General features: G+C 41.5%; 1 protein-coding gene across 2 annotated transcripts in view; it reads right to left on the bottom strand.

Annotated features, from left to right (window-relative positions):
- HJV (hemojuvelin BMP co-receptor) overlaps nucleotides 1-15,719 on the bottom strand; it is a 27,690-nt gene that overhangs the window by 7,283 nt on the left and 4,688 nt on the right. The window contains exon 1 of one of the 2 annotated variants that reach the window (XM_072428215.1): nucleotides 5,488-6,118. The exons of the other annotated variant lie outside the window; for it this stretch is intronic. The gene's annotated coding sequence lies outside the window, so the exon portion shown is untranslated. Of the gene's footprint in view, nucleotides 1-5,487; nucleotides 6,119-15,719 lie in introns of those variants that run through there. 2 annotated transcript variants of the gene reach the window in all.

Here is a 15,719-nt window from a genome sequence, read left to right as displayed (position 1 = left end):
CTTAGAATCAAATTCAAGCTCCTGAGCTTTGCCTTCCAATCCCTCCACAGTTCTTGTCCCACTTACCTTTCTGTGCTGATAGAAAATACCCCTCTAGTTGCTCTCTCCTCTCCTCTGATGACCTACTAATGACTTCCTCACTCATAACCTAATCACACGCACGGCTCTATGACTTTTCTATAGCTGCTTCAACACTCTGGAATGGTCTTCCTTGTCCCATTCGGCTTGCTCCTACTTTCTGCTCATTTAAAAGAGCGCTCAAAACCTATTTTTTTAAACTTGCCTACCCGTCTTCTTCTGTTTCTTAAAACCCCCACTACTTCCCACCACTACATTTCCCCCCTCCTATTGTGTGTTACTTCCCTCACCTCCTAGATTGTAAGCTCTTCGGGGCAAGGTCCTCTCCTCCTGTGTCAGCGTCTGTATCTGTCTGTCATTTGCAACCCTTATTTAATGTACAGTGCTGCGTAATATGTTGGCGCTATATAAATACTGTTTATTAATAATAATAAAAATAATAATAATAAAATAGGGAAGGAAAAAGGTACAAAGTCAATTTAAAAACGTATAAACTAAATTAAAATGACTCAAAACCCTACAGGTCCAGTCACACTGCTGCATGTCAGTAATTTGTGCGTCTCACCACGAGTAACCATGATGGGCATTGTGGTGCCAAATATTCGGAATGTTTGTACTTTCTTCTCAGTGAGTCTTTTGGGGGACATTTATTAGAAGGTAATTAAGCTATGCACCATGAAAATGGTTAAAACCAAAACATTTTTTTTTTCTCCTGTATACCCCATGTAATAAATCGTGAAAAGCTCAGCACTTTGAGAAGATTGACATTTTCCGAGTTGAGAGATCTATAAAGCAGCAATCAGTCTGATCATGTTATAGTTCATCAGAAATATGAACACCTCCAATAGCACTTAGGTCACGATCACCTTTTTTTGTAAAGTGGCGATTGTTGCTGCGTGATCTGCTACGTCTTTTACATGGATGGAAGTAATAGCCAAACAGCAATCAATTACTGATTACTACCAAAAAAAACAGTGATCATTAAAATAAAAGCAAGTGAAGAAGTGTTAATCTGTTCTTTATAAATAGGCTTTTTCTTAGGCTTGCATTGCTCTGCTCTCTTCTATAACAGGAAAGCCTGAACATTCCATGTAATGTATGGCGGCACAGGCGTGTACCATATGTGTTACATATGTGACCCGTGTGTAATGGTTTGACCAAGCGACCTTCCTCACATCTGCGGCTCTGTCCGACACCGGGGTATTACCGGCCATTTGGCCTGTCATGTAGAGGAATGCATTGCTAATCCGGTCAGCTGGGAGCTCTGCCTGGACATTCAGCTTTCTAGCAGCGCTTGTATACTGTTAGTTCATAAGGTGCAGAACAAAATGGACACACAAAACTCCGACTTTGGCTACGTACACCCGTTAGATTTTTGTTGTTCAAAAGGATCTTTCAGGATCATTTCCAAAGATTAAACGAGCAATGTACATACAGCACTGTTCTGCTCTATGGAGAGGGGAGGGGGGAGAATGGCCGAGCGGCTCCCCGCAGTGCTCTCCCCCCTTCACTTGTATTACGACCGTTCGTGGATCCGCCAGTACACATGACAAATTCTTGTCCGATATCCCTGAAGCGATAATCGGATGAGAATCATCTGACGTGTGTGTTTAGCCTTTGCCAAGCTGTATTGGTGCGGATGTTGGGTGCCCATACCAGGGGCAGTTCCTTTTATGAAGTTGTTGCCTTGTAGGCATTAACCCCTACCTGCTTTTCTTCTGCTCTTCATAAATCATCCTACAAGAGGCCTTCAGCTGGCTTCCTCAGGCTAGATATGTTATTTTAGGTTAATCACTCTTGATTTTCACATGCTCTGGCATCAGCTGCGTACATCTGTCGGTGGTGCAGCTGACACGATTTTGGGGTGATCTCATCACTCTTTTCGTATTTTGATGTTTCTTTTTTTTTTTTTTGGGAAATTTAGTGATCAGCAGTTCCCACGCAGGGCAGCTTGTTCAGCATGAGGCTTCTGCTGCACAACCGGATGAAAGTCGTAGAATAAAAATAAATAATAATATTATAATGAAAGGTATGTAATATATACCGGCATACAGTACATGCAGCGCATCTCACATGAATCTGCATAATGCTTCTATTGTAGCCTCGGATGTCCAAGGACAACTAGTAACAAAAATGAGATTGTAAATCAAATTTAATCCTCACATTAAGAGTTAATAAAGAGTAACAAGCAACATATCTGCTTAATATAATTATAAAAAAAATCTGTTCTTATTTGGTTTATGCAGCCAATCTGTGCAAAGGCTGCATTTTTTTGACTGAACACTAGAGGGCAGCTTCCTCCCTTTCGGAAAACTACATGTCTCATCTCTCTACAGCACAATGGGGTGGCTACAAAAGAGGACAATCTGAATGGAGCATGAATTGTAGCCACAGGCAATAAAGATATGCACAGGCAATAAAGATATGTCAACATAAACTCTGCAAAGAGTTTAAAGTGAACATATAACCGGAGGAAAGAATGTTTCACTAAGACATAAAACAAAGTTATCACAATTAGACCGGTTGTAAAGAGTATCAGTGTGGTGAACACATTGGGTATTTATCATGTGGAAATAGAATTGGTCCTCCATTTATTTACTTCTCTTTGTTTATTAATGTGATCAGTGGCGGTTGAAGGTGGAAAAATACATGTAGCATGGCAGGTGCGGCCCACAAGCAGCTGTAACGGGTAGGTATGGATCTACAACGATCAAAACATTTTACTAATATTTCACAAAAACGTAAAGGGTCAGCAAACATTTTTACAGTCTTATTACCGTCTTTCCCCACCCCTCTAAGCGGGTGTAGCCCCCCTAATCATCACCACCCTGAAATTTATTCTACCTACCTAGATCTTGCTCCAGTCCAGCACCATTGTTTATATCCTAGGTCCAGCCTCTCAATCTGATGTACATTTGTCATGTTTGCCTGAAAACTTCTATGGGGCCTGGAGATGGCTTCTTTCTATCTACCAGCCCCATAAAACTCTATAGAGCAGATATGAGCACACCAAACACCACCATATCTATGTCTGGTAATATATTACATTTATATACATTTACACCGGGTCATTCACCTGGACACCAGAACCCAAATTTGAGTGCCAGTTCATATGCACCCAAATGACTGCACATCCAAATCGGATCTTCTATGTTTTATCACAAGCAGAGACGTAAAAATACCGCATGCTTGTCCATAGGAAACATCTGCTTTTTATGTCCCCCCACCTCCCTTCTTTCTCAAAAAAAACAATATATCTTGTTCCACCTGCACCAGGGACTGGGAAGTTAAGCTCGCCTGCCGCAGTGTTGTATTGACCCCATACTAATGGAAACCATTTGTTGCCATCATTTTCGGGGCTTCAAAGAGCACATTTGGAGAAGGGATGGAAATGTATGTGGAACATGAAGACGTGGGGCACCCTTCTCATCCACCTGCTGAATAAGAGACCATCCACAGCTGGGAAGGGGCCGGACTTGGACTATCAAGCCCTTTGCTGTCTTGCTAATTGCTCTCTGAAGGATTGGGAGGTATTTCCTTCCAGATCAACATGTGTCCAGATGTCACAGGAGGGGGTTGATACAGATGTACAGCTTTACCATGAAAGCACAGCCCTCCCAAACTCATTTAAGTATACAGATCCCCATAGCAAAGACCTCTCCTTCTTTCTGATTAGTTGTAAAAGTTAAAGGGGAGCTCTGGATAAATTATATGGCCAAAGCTTTAGCTTTAGGGGACTGTTGCAAAAGAAGCTTTGTAATTCCATTGCCTAACAATATTCCCTGCTGTTTTTGGAGGTTAGGTTAAGTTTGGTGTTGGGGTCAGGAAAAGCCTGGACTGGGAGGATATAGCTGCTGAAAATGCAGGTTGTCTGTCTGCCCCAGGATTATTATTATTTTACCGGATTTATATAGCGCTAACATATTACACAGCACTGTACATTAAATAGGGGTTGCAAATGACAGAGGAATACAGACAGTGATACAGGAGAAGAGAGGACCCTACCCCGATGAGCTTACAATCTAGGAGGTCGGGGAAGAAACTCACAATAGGAGTAGGATATGTAGTGGTGGGAAGTGGTGAGGGTTTTAGGAGACAGAAGAAGATGGGTAAGCAAGTTTAAAAAAATGGGTTTTGAGTGCTCTTTAAATGAGCAGAAAGTAGAAGCAAGCCGAATGGGACGAGGAAGACCATTCCAGAGAGTTGAAGCAGCTATAGAAAAGTCTTGCAGCCGTGCGTGTGAGGTGGTTATGAGTGAGGAAGTCATTAGTAGGCCATTGGAGGAGAGAGCAGCTACGAGGGCTTTTCAGTGCTCTTTTAAATTAGCAGAAAGTAGGAGCAAGCCGAATAGGACGAGGAAAACCATTCCAAAAACCATAAAGTGAGAACTTCTGACCCGAGTGCTGCTCCTGAGATTAGGAACTAGCAATTTGTAGTAATCAGGCAGGCAGGGAAAAGAGCAAGTGATTCCCTTCTGAAATAAAATATATTCACCTGCCTGATCGCTGCCTTAAACCGTCTATATCATTAGGCTGCACATGACTTTTATGACTTGTTTAGGTCCTCTGTAGACATACGCTGTATCGTATAAGGCTGATATCACTGCTTGGTACACACAGGTTACATGTGTCTTATGTCACTGTTCTCAATATTCGTTTACCAGACATTATTATAACAAACAGTTACTAGAACTGGTCCCCGGACCTGCCAGGAAAGCAACTTTTCCGGGAGTGTCGATCTCCTGGATAGTCCATTGCTCTCCGCTATTCCTTCCTTCCATCCCCAACCAGCACAGGAGAGAAGGGTGGCATAAGATCAGAATCAAGGTGTCGGGGACCTAGGAGATTATCACTACTGTAAGTGTTGGTTTGAGGGATCAGTTCTAGTAGCTGAAGCAGTGTTTAATGGCATGGGCATTAGGGATAAAAGAATAATCACTGCTTCTCTTTTACAGCTAGCAGCAGTTTTAAAAAAAATCATATATATATATATATATATATATATATACACATAGAGAGAGGTCACTACACTATTTTTACCACCCAAAATTTGTTGGTTGTTGTTTGCTTAGATCACAACACACCCAACACGTTTCAGGGCTGCTAAACAACTCCTTCATCAAGGTTTTATAATAGCAAATGTGACTATCACCAATAGAATGCTTATGTGACAACAACATCCAGTGCTATCATTTATCATACAGCGTTATAAAATCAAATATTGATTTGATTTTGATAAATTGCTAATATTAGTTATAACTGCTTCAGTTCTGATATTACTACTCCTTCACATTTTTGCATTGACCCCACTACTCTTGTAATACAGAAATACAAGTTAATATTATAGAAAATAAATGCATAAGCCAATAAAATAACTATAAATAAACTTCACATTGTTTACAAGACTTACTATTCAGCACACTAATCCACCGCTGTGCATGTAGTCAGCTCACCGTGTCCTCTCAGGGTCCTGGAGGTTATAAGGATGCAGCTTGTGCTTTCTGTGGCTCACCTGCAATTTATTTGGGAGAAATCCTGTGTTCCAGGCACGGCAAGCCAGGTTTTTTGCCCTGTCCTCTCCTGCTCTGTAAGAGTGATAATCCTGGCCTCTCCGCTGCAGCTGTCTTTCTGTATCTAAAAGGATTTCAGCCTCTTCTGTAGCTGTCAGTTACATGACTCCATGGGCCGCTCTGCCCTTCATAGCGAATGGGTAAGGACAGTGGGGTTTGGCGTGACTTTGTAGTATCACAAAAGCCGAACAATCCAATAAATTTAGTGGAATGAATTTTTCGAAGGCTATGACGATCACGTACTCTTGTCTCCTAATTGTGATAGATAAGTTGGATCCTTAAGTTGTGAACCTACAAGTGAAATCCTTCTGGATGACAAATGGTGGTCAATGTTGGGTAGGTGTAAGCTCAAGGCATTCTGAGCAATGTTGTCCTGACCTAGTTCTTCCCAGCCATGTGTAGGGGATGGATTGTAAGCACTATAACAAATAAATGTTATAGAAGTCCCCTCATTGCCCCATGTGACCTGATGAGGCAACTGTTGCGGTGTGCTTCTTCCAAAAAAAACAAAAAGCTAATTATCAACTTGTTCCCGGTATGGACAACATAAGCCTTGATCTTTGTCAGTCCTCATTCATGCCAAGTCTAGGAGGACTTCTGATTATTATAAGCTGAAATCCATGCAAATAAATATATATGGGAGTGTTTTTCCTACAAAAGGTTTGTATTTCTGTCTATCCAGTCCTGAAATTTACACAACACAGTATTTCTGGTGACCTGATATTTCTCACAGATTGGTCACCTCCCCAGCCTTTGATTATATAAAGAAAGAGCAGCAGAATAATGATGAGGTTATGCATGATTGGTCTAATTGTTTCACTTCCCTCTCTTAAGCTACGTACACACGGCAGATTTTTATCGCCCGATAATCGGCATCGGCCAAATATCGGGCGAAAATCTGCCGTGTGTACAGTCGGTGTCGTCCATCGTCCGAACGACCAACCTGCCGGATCCACGGACGATGAACGACGACCGATCCTAATGAAAGGGAAGGGGAGAGCGCGCAGCAGGGTCCCGCTCCGTTGCTCTCCCCCTCCCCTCTCCATAGAGCATGAACGGTGCTGTATGTACAGCACCGTTCATGCATCGTGCAGTCCCTTGTCGTTGGAAAGGATCGTGAAAGATCCTTTCCAACGACAAAAATTGCAAGTGTGTACGCAGCTTTAGTCTGTTCTACTAAGTTTTTGAAAACATATAACACTATTTATTTTGGTATTATAACAGTTCAGCTCCTTCCAAAGGCAATGTAAAAATAGTAAACAAAAATGCGTACAGAACGTCTAAACCACACTGGTAGGATCCTTGTAAAAATAAAAACGCCCTATAGCCCATATTTATTTTGGTAGCAGAGCACAAAGCTAAATTTATCCCCCCCTCTCCCCACGCTCCTGACACAGCCAATTCAAACCTGCACCTGCCATGTGGTAGTGGAAATATCTCATGGGATGGATGTCGGGGCCCCCCACAGGCTCTCCGGATCTGCTGCAGCGGAGCATGTGTTATCCGGCCCCGCTGAAGCTCCGTATGCTTTTCACTTGTGTGAGCCATGGGCTGGTAAACCAGCGATCTCCTAGCTGGTTTGTGTTATTTTTAGCAGGGAAAACAATTTAAGGGCCTATTTATGCCTGTGCTAAAATAGAAACCTTTAAAAGTAGTCTTCCTTTTAAATGCTAATTGTTTTTGGCAAGGAACCAGGACACACAAGGCCTCAAATATCTGAAAGATGGACTGTTTGTGTTGTGTAGGCCAGCCAGTATGATCGTTCTTGTAGTGTTCTTGGTGGCCCAGGATAGCTTGTGAAGGACAATGCAAGTAGATATTCATTTACAGTCATAAAGTGGTCTGAGAACAGATGTAGCCAGGTCCACCACCCATTGGACCTGTTTTTTGGCGATGTCCTGGGTCTGGGAAGCAGTTGTTCATTTACAGTTGTGAGGTTGCCAGCCCTAAACCTCTACCTGCAAGTAACGTCAGGTTGCTCTTCTCTTGTTTACTTCCTTTAGTGACAGGAGATGTTTCCTTAAAATCATAAGATTGCCAGCCCTAGATTTCTCACACCTAGGGCAGCCAAGTCCACCTCCAATTGTCTCCTTCATTGGTGGTGTACCTGGTCTAGTAAGCATTTTTTACAGTCATAAGATTGTCAGCCCTAAACCTCTAACAGCAAGTGAAGCCCTCTCCACCTTTCATTGTCTTCTTCTCCTGGTGATGTGCCATGTCTGTTAAGCAGAAGCTCATTTACAGATGTTCGTTTTTTAACTCATCAGCCCTAAACCTCTAACAGCAAGCAAAGACAAGTCCATCTACAAATAAATCCCTCCCTTGGCAATGTTCTTGGTTTGGCAAGCAGTTGGTCATTTACAGTCAAGAGGTCATCAGCCCTAAATATCGAATAACAAGCGAAGACAGATCCATCTCCCATTACCTCCTTTCCTTGGTGATGCCCTTGGTCTGCCAAGCAAGTATTCACTAACAGCCATAAGGTCACCAGCCCTAAACCTCCAATAGCAGTGAAGCCGGGTCCATCTCTCCTTGCTTCCTTCTCTTTGTGATTTCCTAGGTTTGTCAAGCAGTTGTTCACTTACAGTCAGGAGGTCATCAGTCCTCAAGTGAAGACAGGTCTATCTCCGGTTACCTCCTTTCCGTGGTGATATCTTTGGTCTGGCAAGGAAATGTTTACACACAGTATGAAATCACAAGCTCTAAACCTCTAAGAGCAGGTGATCCAGGTCCACCTCCACTTGGTCCTTCCCTTGGTGATGTCCAAGGTCTGTCAAACTGTTGTTAACTTGCATTTATAAGGTTTTTGGCCCTAAACATCTAACAGAAAGCAAAGACAGGTCCATCTCCTAATTACCTCTGTTCCATGGTGATGCCCTTGGTCTGCCATGCAAGTATTAATTTACAGCCATAAGGCCACCAGCCCTAAACCTCCAATAGCAGGTGAAGCCGGGTCCATATCCTATTGCCTCCTTCTCTTGGTGATGTCCAAGGCCTTTCAAGCAGTTTTTCACTTACAGTTATCACCCCTAAACATCTAACCGCAAGTGAAGACAGGTCCATCTTCGGTTACCTCATTTCTGTGATGAAGTCCTTTGGCCCTTCCCTTACTGATGTCCAAAATCTGGCAAGCAGTTGTTCACTTCCAGCTATAAAGTAATTAGCCCTAACTATCTAACACAGGGGTGTCAAACTCAAATATGCAGTGGGCCACAATTAAAAATTTAGACAAAATCATGGGCCAAACTTGAAACTGAAATAGCACCGTTACTACAATTCCCTGCATCAAGAAAACAGTCCAATGTGAGGCTTAATGTTAAAAGTGGCTGGAGCTCACTCTTCACTACAAAAAGCACCGCTACTACAAGTCCCTGCATCCAAAAAACCGTCAAATACGGAGCCACGCATAGGCCGTGAGGTCGCTGGTCTATAGACATGAGTGATGCCGCTACTACAATTCCCAGCATTACTTGCGTCTAATAAAACAGACTAATGCCGGGCCACACATAGGCAGAGAGGCCGCTGGTCTATAGACATGAGTGATGCTGGGAATTGTAGTAGCGTCGCTATTTCAATGCAGCCGTGGGCCAACTGCAACTCATATTTAGGATTCCTTTGGGGCCAATAAAAAAGACGTTGCGGGCCAGAGTTTGACACCCCCGATCTAACAGCAAGTGAAGCCTTTGGTCTGCCAAGCAAGTATTTACTTACAGTCATAAGGTCACCAAACCACCGATATCAGGTAAAGCCAGGTCCACCTCCTATTGCCTCTTGGCGATGTCCTTGGTCTCACAAGCAGTTATTCACATAGGGTGAGGAGATCATCAACCCTAAACCTCTAACAGCAAGTGAAGACAGGTCCGTCTCCGTTACCTCCTCTCTTGGTGATGCCTTTGGTCTGCCAGGCAGAGGTCAATCTCCCGTTACCTCCTTGGTCCTTACAGTGATAAAGTCATCAGCCCTTTACCTGTAAGAGCGCTTCCCGTTGGTGATGTTTTGGTCCGGCAAGCATTTCTTTACTTAAACTTCTTATACCAGGAGAAGCCTGGTCCTCCTATCTTTACCTCCTTCCATGGTGGTGTCCTTGATCTGGCATTATTTCCCATGGGAATCGGTCCTGCCAAAATGCTAATAGACCCTTAAAAAGTGTTAGTTATGGCCTGATCAGTACTTTATAAATATGACTCCACTAGCAAAAGTGCCAAAAAATACTAATAAAAAAAGCATATTCCTTATTACAACCCTCAATACATTTCTTTCTGTAAGCAGTATAAATACCTAATTATGACTTGGTATCAGCCCCTTGCAGTCTCCTATACAGAAGACTGTGGGAGGTTAAGGGATGTTGATTGACAGTGAGAGCATGGTGACAGGAAGATGGGCCCATCCTGGTCCTTCTTCTCCTATCCAATCACAGGGTGGGGGAGGGACAAGACCTGTGAATAATACCTAACTGCAGCAGAAAAATATCAGGTCCCCTGTGCTGTGTAGTGGTTCTGTGTAAGGCAATGAACACACGTGCAATAAATATTGTTGGAAAAGATCTTTCACGATCCTTTCCAATGACTAACGACTGCTCGATGAATGAACAAGTGCTGTACACTCATAGAGAGCTGATTATCGGAAGAGAACAATTGCACGTGTGTACCTAGCCTTACATCTATATAGACACAAATCATTTGGCAGGTAAATAAATTTGAAAATAGGCAATTGTTTGACAAGCCTCCAAGGTTGGATAGCAGTGACATCCTTAAATAACATGGAAAAGTTGACAAACTTCCAATATTTCCATGCCTTGACCCTGCTGTACTTTTACTACAAAGCCTAGAAAAGGTCAGACTTCAATTCTCCTTCTCATTTTGTTACCAGCGGCACGTTCTGCCAGGTTGCCATCGTAAATACGGAACGTTGTCCCCATACATGTTAATGGCCTGCACACATAATCGCATGGTCAGGTGTCCGGGGCGGGTGGGGGTTTTGCTTGGCCGGGTGATTGATTTAGTGATATTTACAGAGACACGCACACAGAGCAGAGGAGCGATCCAAGAGTGTTCTCCCATGGGGTAACTCCAGCCAGGTGCCTGAGCAGGACAAGGGGGCGGCCATGTTGGATTTGTCAAGGGGACCTCTGGGGAACAGGCTAAGTAATGCATCACTAATGCGTTCAGATTGGGCCTGCAAACAGCTGGCGAGCAGGTTGTGGGAGCCAAGCAGGACAAGCTGCGTTGAATACATATCCCTGTGTTCTTTACATGGGACTCTCCAAACACTTTACAAAGAATGAAGCAGTCATCTAATGTATGTGCAAGCCTTTTTCTATCAACTGCAGATCTGCAGCAGCTGGAGGATATATCTGAGCAAGCAATGGAATAGGTCATGTCAGCTGTACATGGTACAGTCCCTTGTAATTCCCACTTAAAGGAACCATCATAGAAATGCATGGGTAGCATGGTGGCTCAGTGGTTAGCACTTTGCCCTTTGCAGCACTACGGTCCCAGGTGTGAATCTCAGCCAGGACACTATCTGCGTGGAGTTTGCAGGTTCTCCCCGTGTCTGCGTGGATTTCCTCCCACATCCCAAAAACATGCATTAATGTTAATTGGCCCTAATATGACTATAGTAGGGATATTAGATTGTGAGCTCCTTTGAGGGACAGTTAGTGACACGACTATCGACGTTGTACAGCGCTGTGTAATATGATGGCGCTATATAAATACTGTGTAATAATAGGCCGCCATTGCTGAATTTTCTGAACTACTCTTAGCTGACACTTTCAGTTTGCACCTTCATGGCATTCTCGGGGTGGATATCCTGCTGGTGACAACAGTAGATCATGGCTGTGTAATGTGTTTAATTGGCCTCTTGCTGTCTCTATCAGAATTTGACATTTAGGCAGCATTGTGACTCCATTATTGAAGTGCAGAAACAAAAGGAGAATGCTTTATAATGCCCAAGCAGCCATTTACAGTCTGTGGAAGTGTTGTCACCCCTAACAGGAAGTGGTTGACCTAGGATCTTCCTGGAAGGGACTATTTTAATGAAAACAGCAGGTGTAAAACAATTTAAAATGCCTTTTGTAATGACATGAACATGTTTAGGATTCTAAGAGATTTTAGTGATTGGATTGTTAAAACATGAGGACGGTAAGGATAATGAGGTGAATGTGGACCACACACATAAGCTTGACATGTGCCGAACATATAACAGCTGACTGTCAGAGGTTTAGGACCACAGGTGTCCTTGTTTGCTGCGTCCCCTTTACAGATAGGTGTAATATTTGGTGCACCACCACCTCCGACCCCCTCCACCGCTCCAACCAGAACACCCATCTGTCAAATAGTGCAATGTGGACAGACAGCTGCTCTGTCACCCTGAATTCAGGACAGCCGGTTGTCCCTCAGGAGGAAGGAGCGAGCCCCATCAAAGATATCAAACTGCACTACTGCAGCATAAAAACCATACAACATACCACACAACATACCACACAACATTACAAAAACCACAGCAACAACTACATCTAAATCAGCCGTGTCATATTCATTTTATATTCTGCAATTTTCACAACCATGTTAGAAAAAACAGGATTATTATTTTTGTATTGAGCTCTTTATCTCTTTATTATTTGATTTTGTTTATTATTATTATTTAATGAATTTTTTTACAGTTGTAGTCATTATTATTTTTGTATTTTATTGTTTTTTTTATTTTCAGTTGCATTTATTTTATTTATATTTGTAATTATTTTATATATTTTTACAGTTGTATTGTTAATGTATATTTTATTATTTTAACTTTGATTTTTACAGTTGTATTTATATTATTTATTGTATTGTATTTCTTTATTTTAACAGCTGCACTTTTTATATATATTATTTTTATTTATTTTTTGTTATTTTTTTATATTTGTTGATATTTTAATATTTTTAAACATAATTATTTTTACAGTCCTATTTTTTTTTACTTTTATTTAATATTTTTTATGTTTTATTTATATTATTATATTTATATTATTATTATATAATTTTCTATTATTCAATTTATATTATTTTATTTTTTATTATTACATTTGCTTTTTATATGTATTTTTTTTGTATTTTTTATGTATAAATTGATATATATATTTTTTTATTTCATCTATTTTGTTATTTATGGTTTTGATTATTTTCTTTAAGGAATTTCTTTAAGGATTTGAATTGAAATTGAATCATGGGAGAACGTGAGTAATCCAGCAAACCTGAAATGGATCTGGTCCAGGATTAAAAATATTTGCCAGCTAATAGCTAGTCATTTTTAAGAAATCCATTCCAGCCACTGGAACACTCAGGTTTTCCCATATTAGTCTTCTCCGATGTTTGGGAGCTTTAACAAATCAGGCTCAATATGAGAATTCCAGTATGGATAAAAGATGATCCTCATAAAGAGGTTGCAACCATCCTTGCTGGAATTTTCTTTTATTGTTTTTGGTTTATGAACAACCAAAAAGCACAAAATATATGTTCAGACTGCTGGTGTAAGTAAGTGTTACTGCTTTGTAAAGGTGAAACACCACCAAGATTGCTGATTAACAATGCAAGAAATGAAAATACATCAGTAGGAATGTTGTCCTCCTCCAATAGCTGCCATTTCAGACTTGCAGTTGATCTCAACATTCTACTGTGCCCTGATTCAACTGAATGGGAGTGATTATGAACCATTTTGTGCACATGTTAGCTCATGGCTGCTGTTGTGGTGCAACAAAACAACAAATTGCTTCTGGACATGCGGTTTCATTTACTCCTCTGCAGGAAGAACCACACAACAAAGCTGTTATCGAACTATTTGGTTGACACCTCAGTAGTTGAAGAGGGGCAGCCAAGAGCAGGTTTTCAAACACATGTTTCAAAAGGGTCTAAGACAGTGTTTCGAACTTTTCAACATGAGGGAACCCTTGAAATAACTTTCAAGTCTTTAGGGAACCCCTTCTATAATTATTATATCCACAGCTCACAGTATATTAGTGTGGTGGTCGGTAGGAAGAATGTCTCTTACATTGCTGGCCAGTGGGAAGAATGTCACCCTTACAGGTCATTGGTGGCAGCTAAACTGACCTGAGAGGCACAAACTGCTCATTGCTCAAGGATCCCCCAGCAACCTCTAGAGATCCATGGAATCCTGGTTGAGAAACAATGACGTAAGTATTTCATAAAGCCCAGAAAATGTCTGTAAATCCAAGCCACTGCTCATTACCTGGGGGTTGAAATTGGGTACCTGGGAGCTAAAAACACAAAGCAAATCTACACATAAACTAAAGTGGTTGAGGACCCATTTGAGGTTAATGAGAGTCCACCTAAACTAGAATATCACATATGGTGGACGGAGCCATAAGGAATGAAGAGCAATGCCTGGTGCTCTTACAACAGAGAAGTTTCCTTTAATGGCATTGCACTCGGTAGCATTGGTGCACAGCTGTTTGCAGCGGCTTGTAATCGGTTGCAAAGAAAGTTGGAAGGGATTCTGGAAAGAGGACACCAGTGTGAGCAGAATCTCCGCTTGGCCTTTGCTGTGGTTCCTGGAGCAGCTGGGTCAGCCCAAACCGCAAACACTGTGTATGCTGACATCTGAGCTGCAGCTAATGTTTTTTCCAGGCGATGTGATGGCCATGCAGAAACCATTCGCAGTGGGTTTGGACCAAAGGAAAATAAAAGATGGCAGCTGATCGGCGAGTCTGTACTGCTCAGACACTTTCATACAGTAGGATCTGTGAAATATGGAGGCCACATAAAATGGACACAATGGGCCTGATTTATTAAAGCTCTCCATGGCTAGAGAGGATATATTTTAATCAGTGAAGCTGTGTGATCCAGCAAACCTGAAATGGATCTGGTCCAGGATTGAAAACATTAACAAATAGCAATGACTTTCAAGAAAACCATTCCAGGTTTGCTGGATTACCCAGCATTACTGATAAAAGTGTATCCTCTCCAGCCTTGGAGAGTTTTAATAAATCAGCATAAATATATTTATTCTCATGCTTAAAAATAACCTGAACTGTAGATTTGTCATTTGGAAAAAATTAAGTACAACCCTACATACATTTACAATTCCAAACCTATTTAGCTTTATAGCAAGGGTGCCCAATAAAAAACATTTGTTGTCCACGAATAATTAAAGCAAGATTCCAATTTGCCATGGAATACATAAGAAAGGACCAGGCCTTCTGGAACAATGTGCTGAGGACTGCTTATTAAAAAAAACAATACCAACTGTGAAGCAGGGTGATGGAAATATGTGTTGAGGCTGCTTTGAGGTCTGGCCAGCTTGCAGTCATTTAGTCAACTGGAAATGCTGCACTATATCAATGTGTGATGAGAATAGGCCATCTGTCCAAATGTTGAATTTAACCCAGAAGTGGATCTATCATCATAATATTGATCTAAAAAACACTAGCAAATCCACCAAGGAAAAGTTTGAAATTTTTTATTGAAGGCTTATGGTCTGATTTTTATTGCATGTGATTGGGTAATTCTGATGAATCATTATTGGATTTACCAAGCTGAGTGCATTATTCATTGCAAGGTAATAAATCGCAATACTTGTCATCACAAATCACAAGAGACAAATGGGATCAGCAGCTGATATGCCTTCAGTTACCCTATGACTACGAGTGCAATGAAAGCAAGAACACAGCGTTATTCAATATTCAAAAACTGATATTTCTGTGTCTTTTCACCTTCTTATAGCTCTGTTTATATAGCCATGGCAGGAGGATGCACGGGGAATTCTACAGTAGGTATTTCACCACCAAGGAATATAAAAATTACAAGCATTTGATTCCAACTGCCACCAACTACCCAAATATAAAAGCTCAGTTTTCGGTGGAGTTGTCCTCCGGTGCTAAGTGACACTTTGCTGACAGCTGCATGCAGCATACGGCATTGTTGGCAGGATCTAGCGATCATCAAAGTGTCAAAATAACCTTAAACCTGCAATCAGAGCGCACAGCAAATGTTCTGTACTGTAACTCTGCAAGAAAGCAGCCAAACACAGCACAACTATGATAGCTAAGGGAACAGACCTAGATATATGGATAGAT

This window comes from Pyxicephalus adspersus, chromosome 12, assembly GCF_032062135.1.
Source record: "Pyxicephalus adspersus chromosome 12, UCB_Pads_2.0, whole genome shotgun sequence".
NCBI classification, from domain to species: domain Eukaryota; kingdom Metazoa; phylum Chordata; class Amphibia; order Anura; family Pyxicephalidae; genus Pyxicephalus; species Pyxicephalus adspersus.
This window is presented reverse-complemented; position numbering and strand designations above follow the sequence as displayed.